The 13120-nt window shown below is 41.4% G+C and overlaps 1 protein-coding gene across 1 annotated transcript in view; it reads right to left on the reverse strand.

Moving 5' to 3' along the window:
• Window positions 1–13120, reverse strand: part of fstl1b (follistatin-like 1b) — an 86767-nt gene that overhangs the window by 5570 nt on the left and 68077 nt on the right. The gene's annotated exons all lie outside the window — the stretch shown is intronic.

Raw genomic sequence — 13120 nt, forward strand, 5'->3', positions numbered from 1 at the left:
GTCATGCTGAAATCTCACTGCCTGAACTGAACTGTAAAGGGAGGAGAACCTCTGCAGAAAATAAATCCACTCAGTATATACAGGTCCTCATGCTCTGGTTCTCAGTAACTTTCAGCACTCAGCTTTCCTAGAAATCCGTTTCTAATTCTGCACAGTCCAGAAAAGTGTACATCTTGTGCAGGCCGTACCAGCAGAACTCCTCCTTGTTTAAACACTTTCTGTATGTGTGCCACCATCATTGCCTCCATCTTTGTGGATATCTTTCCCCTTCATCTACATCCAGTTCTTGGTTCCCTTCTCCTAACAGTAAATATTTGCTTTTTTCCTCCATCTATCTTACAGCATGTATTTCTCTTTCTTTCAGAGAAGAAAAAAAAAACAAACACTCACCCACTACAGTGAACTCTGACCTACTTCTCAATTCACCCAGTGCTGATATTCAAGCAGGAGCAACACAGCTGCTGAGAAATGCTCATTTAGCCCTTTCAAATCTTGCCTGCTAAAAATGAATACTAAAATTTAAAATTCCAGGAAATGCCACAGTACAAGCAGAGCTGTGGTTTTATGTTTGTTTTAAAGCTGAACAACACACAAGCTCCCTGACTTGTTTCAGCTGTTCAAGTGTCTGGATTTATTTTGTGAGTTTATGAGGGTTTAGTTAGTTTTTTCTGAGGACTGAATGTGTGTGTGTCTGAGGGTTTAGTATGAGTTTCTGGGGGTTTAGTGTGTGAGTTTCTGGGGGTTTAGTGTGTGAGTTTCTGGGGGTTTTGTGTGTGAGTTTCTGGGGGTTTTGTGTGAGTTTCTAAGGGTTTAGTGTGAGTTTCTAAGGGTTTAGTGTGTGTGTTTGAGGGTTTAGTGTGTCAGTGTCTGAGGGTTTAGTGTGCGAGTTTCTGATGGTTTAGTGTGTGTGTGTTTCTGATGGTTTAGTATGTCAGTGTCTGAGGGTTTAGTGTGCGAGTTTGAGGCTTTAGTGCGTGTGTGTTTCTGATGGTTTAGTATGTGAGTGAGGGTTTAGTTATGTGAGTGTCTGAGGATTTAGTCTATGAGTGTCTGAGGGTTTAGTGTGAGTTTCTGATGGTTTAGTTATGCGAGTTCCAGACTGTTGAGTTTGTGAGTTTATGAGGGTTAAGTGAATTTCAGAGAGTTGGGTACGAATTTCAGAAAGTTGAGTGCGAGTTTGAAGATTTAGTGTAAGTGATGCAGCAGGTTTGTGTTTTCAGCGGGTTTAGTGGGTGAATTTCAGAGGGCTCAGTGTGAGTTTGAGGGTTTAGTGTGTGAGTTTGAGGGTTTAGTGTGTGAGTTTGAGGGTTTAGTGTATATTCCTGTGGGTTTATTGTGTATATATTTCTGTGGGTTTAGTGTGTATATATTTGTGGGTTTAGTGTGTATATATTTCTGAGGGTTTAGTGTGTATATATTTCTGAGGGTTTAGTGTGTGTATATACATTTCTGTAGGTTTAGTGTGTGTATATTTGTGGGTTTAGTGTGAGTTTGAGGGTTTAGTGTATATATTTCTGAGGATTTTGTGTGTATATGCCTGTGGGTTTAGTGTGTATATATTTCTGTGGGTTTAGTTTGAGTTTGAGGGTTTAGTGTGTATGTTTCTGAAGGTTTTTTCTGAGGGTTTAGTGTGTATATATTTCTGAGGGTTTAGTGTGAGTTTGAGGGTTTAGTGTGTATATTCCTGTGGGTTTAGTGTATATTCCTGTGGGTTTATTGTGTATATATTTCTGTGGGTTTAGTGTGTATATATTTGAGGGTTTAGTGTGTATATATTTCTGAGGGTTTAGTGTGTGTATATACATTTCTGTAGGTTTAGTGTGTATATATTTCTGGTTTGGTGTGAGTTTCAATGGGTTAAGCATGTTTGTTTCAGAAGGTTAAGTACATGAGTTCCTGTAGGTTTAGTGTGCGTGCTTCTTAGGGTTTAGCGTGTATGTTTCTGAAGGTTTAGTTTCTGAGAGATAAAAGTGGAAATTGCCAAGGGTGTAATGTGCGAGTTTCTGAGGGTGAAGCTTGTATAGAGAGTTTCAGGAGGTTGTAGAGCGTGGAGTGTGAGTTTCACAGGTTGTAGAGGGTTTAGTGAGCCTGTTTCGTATGCGTGTTTTTGAGGGTTTTGCATGTTTGCTTCTAAAGGTTTAGTGTGTTTGTTTCTGAAGGTTTTGTTTCTGAGAGGTAAATGTGCAAGTTGCCGAGGATGTAGTGTGTGAGTTTCTGAGTGTGTAGTGTGTGAGTTTGAGGGTTTAGTGTGTGAGTTTGAGGGTTTAGTGTGTGAGTTTGAGGGTTTTGTGTATATTCCTGTGGGTTTATTGTGTATATATTTCTGTGGGTTTAGTGTGTATATATTTGTGGGTTTAGTGTGTATATATTTGAGGGTTTAGTGTGTATATATTTCTGAGGGTTTAGTGTGTGTATATACATTTCTGTAGGTTTAGTGTGTATATATTTCTGTGGGTTTAGTGTGAGTTTGAGGGTTTAGTGTGTATGTTTCTGAAGTTTTTTTCTGAGGGTTTAGTGTGTATATATTTCTGAGGGTTTAGTGTGTGTATATACATTTCTGTAGGTTTAGTGTGTATATATTTCTGTGGGTTTAGTGTGAGTTTGAGGGTTTAGTGTGTATGTTTCTGAAGTTTTTTTCTGAGGGTTTAGTGTGTATATATTTCTGAGGGTTTAGTGTGAGTTTGAGGGTTTAGTGTGTATATTCCTGTGGGTTTAGTGTATATTCCTGTGGGTTTATTGTGTATATATTTCTGTGGGTTTAGTGTGTATATATTTGAGGGTTTAGTGTGTATATATTTCTGAGGGTTTAGTGTGTGTATATACATTTCTGTAGGTTTAGTGTGTATATATTTCTGTGGGTTTAGTGTGAGTTTGAAGGTTTAGTGTGTATATATTTGAGGGTTTAGTGTGTATATATTTCTGAGGGTTTAGTGTGTGTATATACATTTCTGTAGGTTTAATGTGTGTATATTTGTGGGTTTAGTGTGAGTTTGAGGGTTTAGTGTATATATTTCTGAGGATTTTGTGTGTATATGCCTGTGGGTTTAGTGTGTATATATTTCTGTGGGTTTAGTGTGAGTTTGAGGGTTTAGTGTGTATGTTTCTGAAGGTTTTTTCTGAGGGTTTAGTGTGTATATATTTCTGAGGGTTTAGTGTGCGTTTGAGGGTTTAGTGTGTATATTCCTGTGGGTTTAGTGTATATTCCTGTGGGTTTATTGTGTATATATTTCTGTGGGTTTAGTGTGTGTATATACATTTCTGTAGGTTTAGTGTGTATATATTTCTGAGGGTTTAGTGTGAGTTTGAGGGTTTAGTGTGTATATTCCTGTGGGTTTAGTGTATATTCCTGTGGGTTTTTTGTGTATATATTTCTGTGGGTTTAGTGTGTATATATTTCTGAGGGTTTAGTGTGTGTATATACATTTCTGTAGGTTTAGTGTGTATATATTTCTGTGGGTTTAGTGTGAGTTTGAAGGTTTAGTGTGTATATATTTGAGGGTTTAGTGTGTATATATTTCTGAGGGTTTAGTGTGTGTATATACATTTCTGTAGGTTTAGTGTGTGTATATTTGTGGGTTTAGTGTGAGTTTGAGGGTTTAGTGTATATATTTCTGAGGATTTTGTGTGTATATGCCTGTGGGTTTAGTGTGTATATATTTCTGTGGGTTTAGTGTGAGTTTGAGGGTTTAGTGTGTATGTTTCTGAAGGTGTTTTCTGAGGGTTTAGTGTGTATATATTTCTGAGGGTTTAGTGTGAGTTTGAGGGTTTAGTGTGTATATTCCTGTGGGTTTAGTGTATATTCCTGTGGGTTTATTGTGTATATATTTCTGTGGGTTTAGTGTGTATATATTTGAGGGTTTAGTGTGTATATATTTCTGAGGGTTTAGTGTGTGTATATACATTTCTGTAGGTTTAGTGTGTATATATTTCTGTGGGTTTAGTGTGAGTTTGAAGGTTTAGTGTGTATATATTTGAGGGTTTAGTGTGTATATATTTCTGAGGGTTTAGTGTGTGTATATACATTTCTGTAGGTTTAGTGTGTGTATATTTGTGGGTTTAGTGTGAGTTTGAGGGTTTAGTGTATATATTTCTGAAGATTTTGTGTGTATATGCCTGTGGGTTTAGTGTGTATATATTTCTGTGGGTTTAGTGTGAGTTTGAGGGTTTAGTGTGTATGTTTCTGAAGGTTTTTTCTGAGGGTTTAGTGTGTATATATTTCTGAGGGTTTAGTGTGTGTATATACATTTCTGTAGGTTTAGTGTGTATATATTTCTGTGGGTTTAGTGTGAGTTTGAGGGTTTAGTGTGTATGTTTCTGAAGGTTTTTTCTGAGGGTTTAGTGTGTATATATTTCTGAGGGTTTAGTGTGTGTATATACATTTCTGTAGGTTTAGTGTGTATATATTTCTGTGGGTTTAGTGTGAGTTTGAGGGTTTAGTGTGTATGTTTCTGAAGTTTTTTTCTGAGGGTTTAGTGTGTATATATTTCTGAGGGTTTAGTGTGAGTTTGAGGGTTTAGTGTGTATATTCCTGTGGGTTTAGTGTATATTCCTGTGGGTTTATTGTGTATATATTTCTGTGGGTTTAGTGTGTATATATTTGAGGGTTTAGTGTGTATATATTTCTGAGGGTTTAGTGTGTGTATATACATTTCTGTAGGTTTAGTGTGTATATATTTCTGTGGGTTTAGTGTGAGTTTGAAGGTTTAGTGTGTATATATTTGAGGGTTTAGTGTGTATATATTTCTGAGGGTTTAGTGTGTGTATATACATTTCTGTAGGTTTAATGTGTGTATATTTGTGGGTTTAGTGTGAGTTTGAGGGTTTAGTGTATATATTTCTGAGGATTTTGTGTGTATATGCCTGTGGGTTTAGTGTGTATATATTTCTGTGGGTTTAGTGTGAGTTTGAGGGTTTAGTGTGTATGTTTCTGAAGGTTTTTTCTGAGGGTTTAGTGTGTATATATTTCTGAGGGTTTAGTGTGAGTTTGAGGGTTTAGTGTGTATATTCCTGTGGGTTTAGTGTATATTCCTGTGGGTTTATTGTGTATATATTTCTGTGGGTTTAGTGTGTATATATTTGAGGGTTTAGTGTGTATATATTTCTGAGGGTTTAGTGTGTGTATATACATTTCTGTAGGTTTAGTGTGTATATATTTCTGTGGGTTTAGTGTGAGTTTGAAGGTTTAGTGTGTATATATTTGATGGTTTAGTGTGTATATATTTCTGAGGGTTTAGTGTGTGTATATACATTTCTGTAGGTTTAATGTGTGTATATTTGTGGGTTTAGTGTGAGTTTGAGGGTTTAGTGTATATATTTCTGAGGATTTTGTGTGTATATGCCTGTGGGTTTAGTGTGTATATATTTCTGTGGGTTTAGTGTGAGTTTGAGGGTTTAGTGTGTATGTTTCTGAAGGTTTTTTCTGAGGGTTTAGTGTGTATATATTTCTGAGGGTTTAGTGTGTGTATATACATTTCTGTAGGTTTAGTGTGTATATATTTCTGTGGGTTTAGTGTGAGTTTGAGGGTTTAGTGTGTATGTTTCTGAAGGTTTTTTCTGAGGGTTTAGTGTGTATATATTTCTGAGGGTTTAATGTGTGTATATACATTTCTGTAGGTTTAGTGTGTATATATTTCTGTGGGTTTAGTGTGAGTTTGAGGGTTTAGTGTGTATATTCCTGTGGGTTTAGTGTATATTCCTGTGGGTTTATTGTGTATATATTTCTGTGGGTTTAGTGTGTATATATTTGAGGGTTTAGTGTGTATATATTTCTGAGGGTTTAGTGTGTGTATATACACATTTCTGTAGGTTTAATGTGTGTATATTTGTGGGTTTAGTGTGAGTTTGAGGGTTTAGTGAATATATTTCTGAGGATTTTGTGTGTATATGCCTGTGGGTTTAGTGTGTATATATTTCTGTGGGTTTAGTGTGAGTTTGAGGGTTTAGTGTGTATGTTTCTGAAGGTTTTTTCTGAGGGTTTAGTGTGTATATATTTCTGAGGGTTTAGTGTGAGTTTGAGGGTTTAGTGTGTATATTCCTGTGGGTTTAGTGTATATTCCTGTGGGTTTATTGTGTATATATTTCTGTGGGTTTAGTGTGTATATATTTGAGGGTTTAGTGTGTATATATTTCTGAGGGTTTAGTGTGTGTATATACATTTCTGTAGGTTTAGTGTGTATATATTTCTGTGGGTTTAGTGTGAGTTTGAAGGTTTAGTGTGTATATATTTGATGGTTTAGTGTGTATATATTTCTGAGGGTTTAGTGTGTGTATATACATTTCTGTAGGTTTAATGTGTGTATATTTGTGGGTTTAGTGTGAGTTTGAGGGTTTAGTGTATATATTTCTGAGGATTTTGTGTGTATATGCCTGTGGGTTTAGTGTGTATATATTTCTGTGGGTTTAGTGTGAGTTTGAGGGTTTAGTGTGTATGTTTCTGAAGGTTTTTTCTGAGGGTTTAGTGTGTATATATTTCTGAGGGTTTAGTGTGAGTTTGAGGGTTTAGTGTGTATATTCCTGTGGGTTTAGTGTATATTCCTGTGGGTTTATTGTGTATATATTTCTGTGGGTTTAGTGTGTATATATTTGAGGGTTTAGTGTGTATATATTTCTGAGGGTTTAGTGTGTGTATATACATTTCTGTAGGTTTAGTGTGTATATATTTCTGTGGGTTTAGTGTGAGTTTGAAGGTTTAGTGTGTATATATTTGAGGGTTTAGTGTGTATATATTTCTGAGGGTTTAGTGTGTGTATATTTCTGTGGGTTTAGTGTGAGTTTGAAGGTTTAGTGTGTATATATTTGAGGGTTTAGTGTGTATATATTTCTGAGGGTTTAGTGTGTGTATATACATTTCTGTAGGTTTAGTGTGTGTATATTTGTGGGTTTAGTGTGAGTTTGAGGGTTTAGTGTATATATTTCTGAAGATTTTGTGTGTATATGCCTGTGGGTTTAGTGTGTATATATTTCTGTGGGTTTAGTTTGAGTTTGAGGGTTTAGTGTGTATGTTTCTGAAGGTTTTTTCTGAGGGTTTAGTGTGTATATATTTCTGAGGGTTTAGTGTGTGTATATACATTTCTGTAGGTTTAGTGTGTATATATTTCTGTGGGTTTAGTGTGAGTTTGAGGGTTTAGTGTGTATGTTTCTGAAGGTTTTTTCTGAGGGTTTAGTGTGTATATATTTCTGAGGGTTTAATGTGTGTATATACATTTCTGTAGGTTTAGTGTGTATATATTTCTGTGGGTTTAGTGTGAGTTTGAGGGTTTAGTGTGTATATTCCTGTGGGTTTAGTGTATATTCCTGTGGGTTTATTGTGTATATATTTCTGTGGGTTTAGTGTGTATATATTTGAGGGTTTAGTGTGTATATATTTCTGAGGGTTTAGTGTGTGTATATACATTTCTGTAGGTTTAGTGTGTATATATTTCTGTGGGTTTAGTGTGAGTTTGACCTCTCCTTGGATCACCACCTTATCGTGGTGGAGGGGTTTGCGTGCTTGAATGATCTTAGGAGCTATGTTGTCTGGAGCAAAAGCTCCTGGTAGGGTCTCCCATGGCAAACTGGTCCTAGGTGACAGGTCAGACAAAGTGTGATCCATAATAACCCCTATGAAGACACAAAAACAGGACTTGTGTACCCTGCCCGGAACAAGGTTACCGGGGCCCCACCCTGGAGCCAGGCCTGGGGGAGGGGCTCGCCAGCGAGCGTCTGGTGGCCGGGCATTTACTCATGGTGCCCGGCCGGGCCCAGCCCGAAGGAGATACATGAGTCCCCCCTCCCATCGACCCACCACCAATGGGAGGGGCAGTAGTAGGGGTTCGGTGCGTTGTGGATCGGGCAGTGTCCGAAGGCGTGGGCCTTGGCGTTCTGATCCTCGGTTGCTGAAACTGGCTTTTGGAACTTGGAACGTTACCTCACTGGCGGGGAAGGAGCCTGAGTTGGTGCGCGAGGTTGAGAGATACCGGCTAGATATAGTCAGGCTCACCTCAACACACAGCTTGGGCTCTGGGTCCAATCTCCTTGAGAGGGGCTGGACTTTTTTCTTTTCTGGAGTTGCCCATGGTGAGAGGCGGCGGGCAGGTGTGGGCTTTCTCATAGCCCCTCGACTCGGTGCCTGTATGTTGGGGTTTTCTCCGGTGGACGAGAGGGTAGCTTCCCTACGCCTTCGGGATGGGGAACGGGTCCTGACTGTTGTCTGTGCTTATGCACCGAACAGCAGTTCAGAGTACCCAGCCTTCTTAGAGTCCTTGGGAAGGGTGCTTGAAAGTGCTCCTCCTGGAGACTCTATTGTCCTACTGGGGGACTTCAACGCTCACATGGGCAATGACAGTGAGACCTGGAGGGGTGTGATTGGGAGGAATGGCCTCTCTGATCTGAACCCGAGTGGTGTTCAGTTTTTGGACTTCTGTGCAAACCACAGTTTGTCCATCACGAACACCATGTTTGAACACAAGGATGTCCATAAGTGCACATGGCACCAGGCCACCCTAGGCCGCAGTTCAATGATTGACTTTGTAGTCGTGTCATCGGACTTGCGGCCATGTGTTTTGGACACTCGGGTAAAGAGAGGAGCTGAGCTGTCAACTGATCACCACCTGGTGGTGAGTTGGATCAGGTGGTGGGGGAAGATGCCGGTCAGACCAGGCAAGCCCAAACGCATAGTGAGGGTTTGCTGGGAACGTCTAGCAGAAGAACCTGTCAGATTGATCTTCAACTCACACCTCCGTCAGAACTTTGACCAGATATCGGGGGAGGTGGGGGACATTGACTCAGAATGGGCCATGTTCCGTTCCTCCATTGCTGAAGCGGCTGACTGTAGCTGTGGCCGTAAGGTAGTTGGTGCCTGTCGGGGCGGTAATCCTCGAACCCGGTGGTGGACACCCCAGGACGCCGTCAAGCTGAAGAAGGAGTCCTACCGGGCATGGTTGGCCTGTGGGACACCAGAGGCAGCTGGCAGGTATCGACAGGCCAAGCGATCTGCGGCTTCAGTTGTTGCCAAGGCAAAAACCCGTGTTTGGGAGGAGTTTGGTGAGGCCTTGGAAACCGACTTTAAGTCGGCTCCGAAAAGATTCTGGCAAACCGTCAGGCGACTCAGAAGGGGAAAGCAGTGTGCCATTAGCACTGTATATAGTGGAGATGGTGTGCTGCTGACTTCGACTGAAGACGTCATTGGGCGGTGGAAGGAATACTTTGAGGACCTTCTCAATCCCACCGACACGTTCTCCAGTGAGGAGGCTGAGTCTGGGGACATGGGAATAGGCTTGTCCATTACTGAGGCCGAAGTCGCTAAGGTAGTTAAGAAGCTCCTTGGTGGCAAGGCTCCAGGGGTGGATGAGATCCGTCCTGAGTTCCTCAAGGCTCTGGATGTTGTGGGGCTGTCTTGGCTGACACGCCTTTTCAACATTGCGTGGACATCGGGGGCGGTGCCACTGCATTGGCAGACTGGGGTGGTGGTGCCTCTTTTTAAAAAAGGGGACCGGAGGGTGTGTTCCAACTACAGGGGAATCACACTCCTCAGCCTCCCTGGCAAGGTCTATGCAGGGGTACTGGAGAAGAGAGTCCGGCTTATAGTCGAACCTCGGATCCAGGAGGAACAGTGCGGGTTCCGCCCTGGTCGTGGAACACTGGACCAACTCTTCACCCTCTCCAGGATTCTGGAGGGTTCATGGGAGTTTGCCCAACCAGTCCACATGTGCTTTGTGGATCTGGAGAAGGCATTTGACTGTGTTCCCCGGGGTATTCTGTGGGAGGTGCTTCGGGAGTACGGGGTACATGGCTCTTTGCTACGAGCCATTCAGGCCCTGTACAAACAAAGCTGGAGTTTGGTTCGCATAGCCGGCAGTAAGTCAGACTCGTTCCCAGTGAGAGTTGGACTCCGTCAGGGCTGCCCTTTGTCACCGATTCTATTCATAATTTTTATGGATAGAATTTCTAGGCGCAGTCAAGGGATGGACGGTGTCCGGTTTGGTGACCTCAGGGTCACATCACTGCTGTTTGCAGATGATGTGGTCCTATTGGGGACATCAGGCCGCGAACTTCAGCTTTCGCTGGATCGGTTTGCAGCCGAGTGTGAAGCGGCTGGGATGAGAATCAGTACCTCTAAATCCGAGACCATGGTTCTCAGGCGGAAAAGGGTGGAGAGCCCTCTCTGGGTCGGGGATAGGCTCTTGCCTCAAGTGGAGGAGTTCAAGTATCTCGGGGTCTTGTTCACGAGTGATGGTACAAGGGAGCGGGAGATTGACAGGCGGATTGGTGCTGGGTCAGCAGTGATGCGGGCTCTTTACCGGTCTGTTGTGGTAAAGAAAGAGCTGAGCCATAAGGCAAGGCTCTCGATTTACCGGTCGATCTACGTTCCCACCCTCACCTATGGTCATGAGCTTTGGGTAATGACCGAAAGAATAAGATCGCGAATACAAGCAGCCGAAATGAGTTTCCTCCGCAGGGTGTCTGGACTCTCCCTTAGAGATAGGGTGAGAAGTTCAGTAATCCGGGAAGGACTCGGAGTAGAGCCGCTGCTTCTTCACGTCGAGAGGAGCCAGCTGAGGTGGTTCGGGCATCTGGTTAGGATGCCTCCTGGACGCCTCCCTCGGGAGGTGTCACAGGCGAGTCCACCTGGGAGGAGACCCCGGGGAAGACCCAGGACACGCTGGCGCGACTATATCGCCCAGCTGGCCTGGGAGCGCCTCGGAATCCCCCTTGGAGAGCTGGTGGAAGTGGCTGGGGAAAGGGAGGTCTGGGCTTCATTGCTTAGGATGCTGCCCCCGCGACCCGAACCCCGGACAAGCGGAAGATAATGGATGGATGGATGGATGGATGGATAGTGTGAGTTTGAAGGTTTAGTGTGTATATATTTGAGGGTTTAGTGTGTATATATTTCTGAGGGTTTAGTGTGTGTATATACATTTCTGTAGGTTTAGTGTGAGTTTGAGGGTTTAGTGTATATATTTCTGAGGATTTTTTGTGTATATGCCTGTGGGTTTAGTGTGTATATATTTCTGTGGGTTTAGTGTGAGTTTGAGGGTTTAGTGTGTATGTTTCTGAAGGTTTTTTCTGAGGGTTTAGTGTGTATATATTTGTGGGTTTAGTGTGAGTTTGAGGGTTTAGTGTATATAATTTTGTGGGTTTAGTGTGTATATATTTCTGAGGGTTTAGTGTGTGTATATACATTTCTGTAGGTTTAGTGTGTATATATTTGTGGGTTTAGTGTGAGTTTGAGGGTTTAGTGTATATATTTCTGAGGATTTTGTGTGTATATGCCTGTGGGTTTAGTGTGTATATATTTCTGTGGGTTTAGTGTGAGTTTGAGGGTTTAGTGTGTATATTCCTGTGGGTTTAGTGTATATTCCTGTGGGTTTATTGTGTATATATTTCTGTGGGTTTAGTGTGTATATATTTGAGGGTTTAGTGTGTATATATTTCTGAGGGTTTAGTGTGTGTATATACATTTCTGTAGGTTTAGTGTGTATATATTTGTGGGTTTAGTGTGAGTTTGAGGGTTTAGTGTATATATTTCTGAGGATTTTGTGTGTATATGCCTGTGGGTTTAGTGTGTATATATTTCTGTGGGTTTAGTGTGAGTTTGAGGGTTTAGTGTGTATGTTTCTGAAGGTTTTTTCTGAGGGTTTAGTGTGTATATATTTGTGGGTTTAGTGTGAGTTTGAGGGTTTAGTTATATAATTTTGTAGGTTTAGTGCGTATATATCTGTGGTTTTAGTGTGTACATTACATTTCTATGGGTTTAGCCTGTATATTCCTGAGAGTTTAGTGTGAGTTTCTGGTGGTGTAGCTGTTACGATATGGCAGGGAGGCGGATCCACGTGCAGAGAGGGAAAACCAGTGAGAAAGGGTCTATTTTTATTTAATATTTATTTTATTTAATGAGGTGACGGAGTGCAAACTGAGTGATTGTGCATGTTGGGATTGATGTAGCTCTGGTTGGCAGTCTGAGGAGTTGCCACCGGGCAGCACAGGCAGAAAGGGTAAGAACACAACAAATGAGAATAAAAACAACGGGAAAGGGCAAACAAAGGGGATGCTGAAAGCAGTGTGCTAAAACAAAGGCTGAGATATAAAAGTAAAAATAAAAAGATAATCAGAAAACAAAAGACACTTCCTCTGTGATAAGAGAAGTTTCACCCATTTACTCTTTATGGAACAAAACACTTTGTATGGCCTGGAACCGTTTCTTGTTTAAGCCTTGTTTTTTGCCTATAAGTAGTTTTGGGATAATTAAATCTTTTTTTTCCCCCCTATTTTTCTTCTTTCTTTTGTTTGGTGCAATTTTTCTCTTTTTCCAGCCCCCTTTTGTATTAGTTTTTTTTTCCCCTTCCTTGTCTTTTCTTTTTGTCTAAATACCCACCTGGGCCAAGTACCATACCTGTCACCCCGAAAAATAAAAGGTGTGACAAAGGGCTGCTGTTTGCCACGGCCTTAAGTAGAGGAGTCTACATGTGTGCCAAGTTGCACCTAATCAGCCCGAGGTCTTCTGGGAATTGGAGTTCCCTGAGCTTGTGGCACCTTGCCGCAATTGCTCTCTGCTGGCTGCCAGCAGAACAGGCTGGGCCCTTACATTAGCATGATTGTTTCTGAAGGTTTACTGTGCGAGTTCATGCAAGTTTGGTGCGTGAGTTTCTAAGGGTTTAGTGTGAGTTTCTATGTTTGTTTCTGAAGGTTTGGTGTGAGTTTCAATGGGTTAAGCATGTTTGTTTCAGAAGGTTAAGTACATGAGTTCCTGTAGGTTTAGTGTGCGTGCTTCTTAGGGTTTAGCGTGTATGTTTCTGAAGGTTTAGTTTCTGAGAGATAAAAGTGGAAATTGCCAAGGGTGTAATGTGCAAGTTTCTGAGGGTGAAGCTTGTATAGAGAGTTTCAGGAGGTTGTAGAGCGTGGAGTGTGAGTTTCAGAGGTTGTAGAGGGTTTAGTGAGCCTGTTTCAGCCTGTTTAGTATAAGTGTTTTTGAGGGTTTTGCATGTTTGCTTCTAAAGGTTTAGTGTGTTTGTTTCTGAAGGTTTAGTTTCTGAGAGGTAAATGTGCAAGTTGCCGAGGATGTAGTGTGTGAGTTTCTGAGTGTGTAGTGTGTAAATTTGAGGGTTTAGTGTGAGTTCACTGAGTATATTTCTGAGTGTTTAGT

Source organism: Pygocentrus nattereri, chromosome 6 (assembly GCF_015220715.1).
Source record: "Pygocentrus nattereri isolate fPygNat1 chromosome 6, fPygNat1.pri, whole genome shotgun sequence".
Taxonomy (NCBI): Eukaryota; Metazoa; Chordata; class Actinopteri; order Characiformes; family Serrasalmidae; genus Pygocentrus; species Pygocentrus nattereri.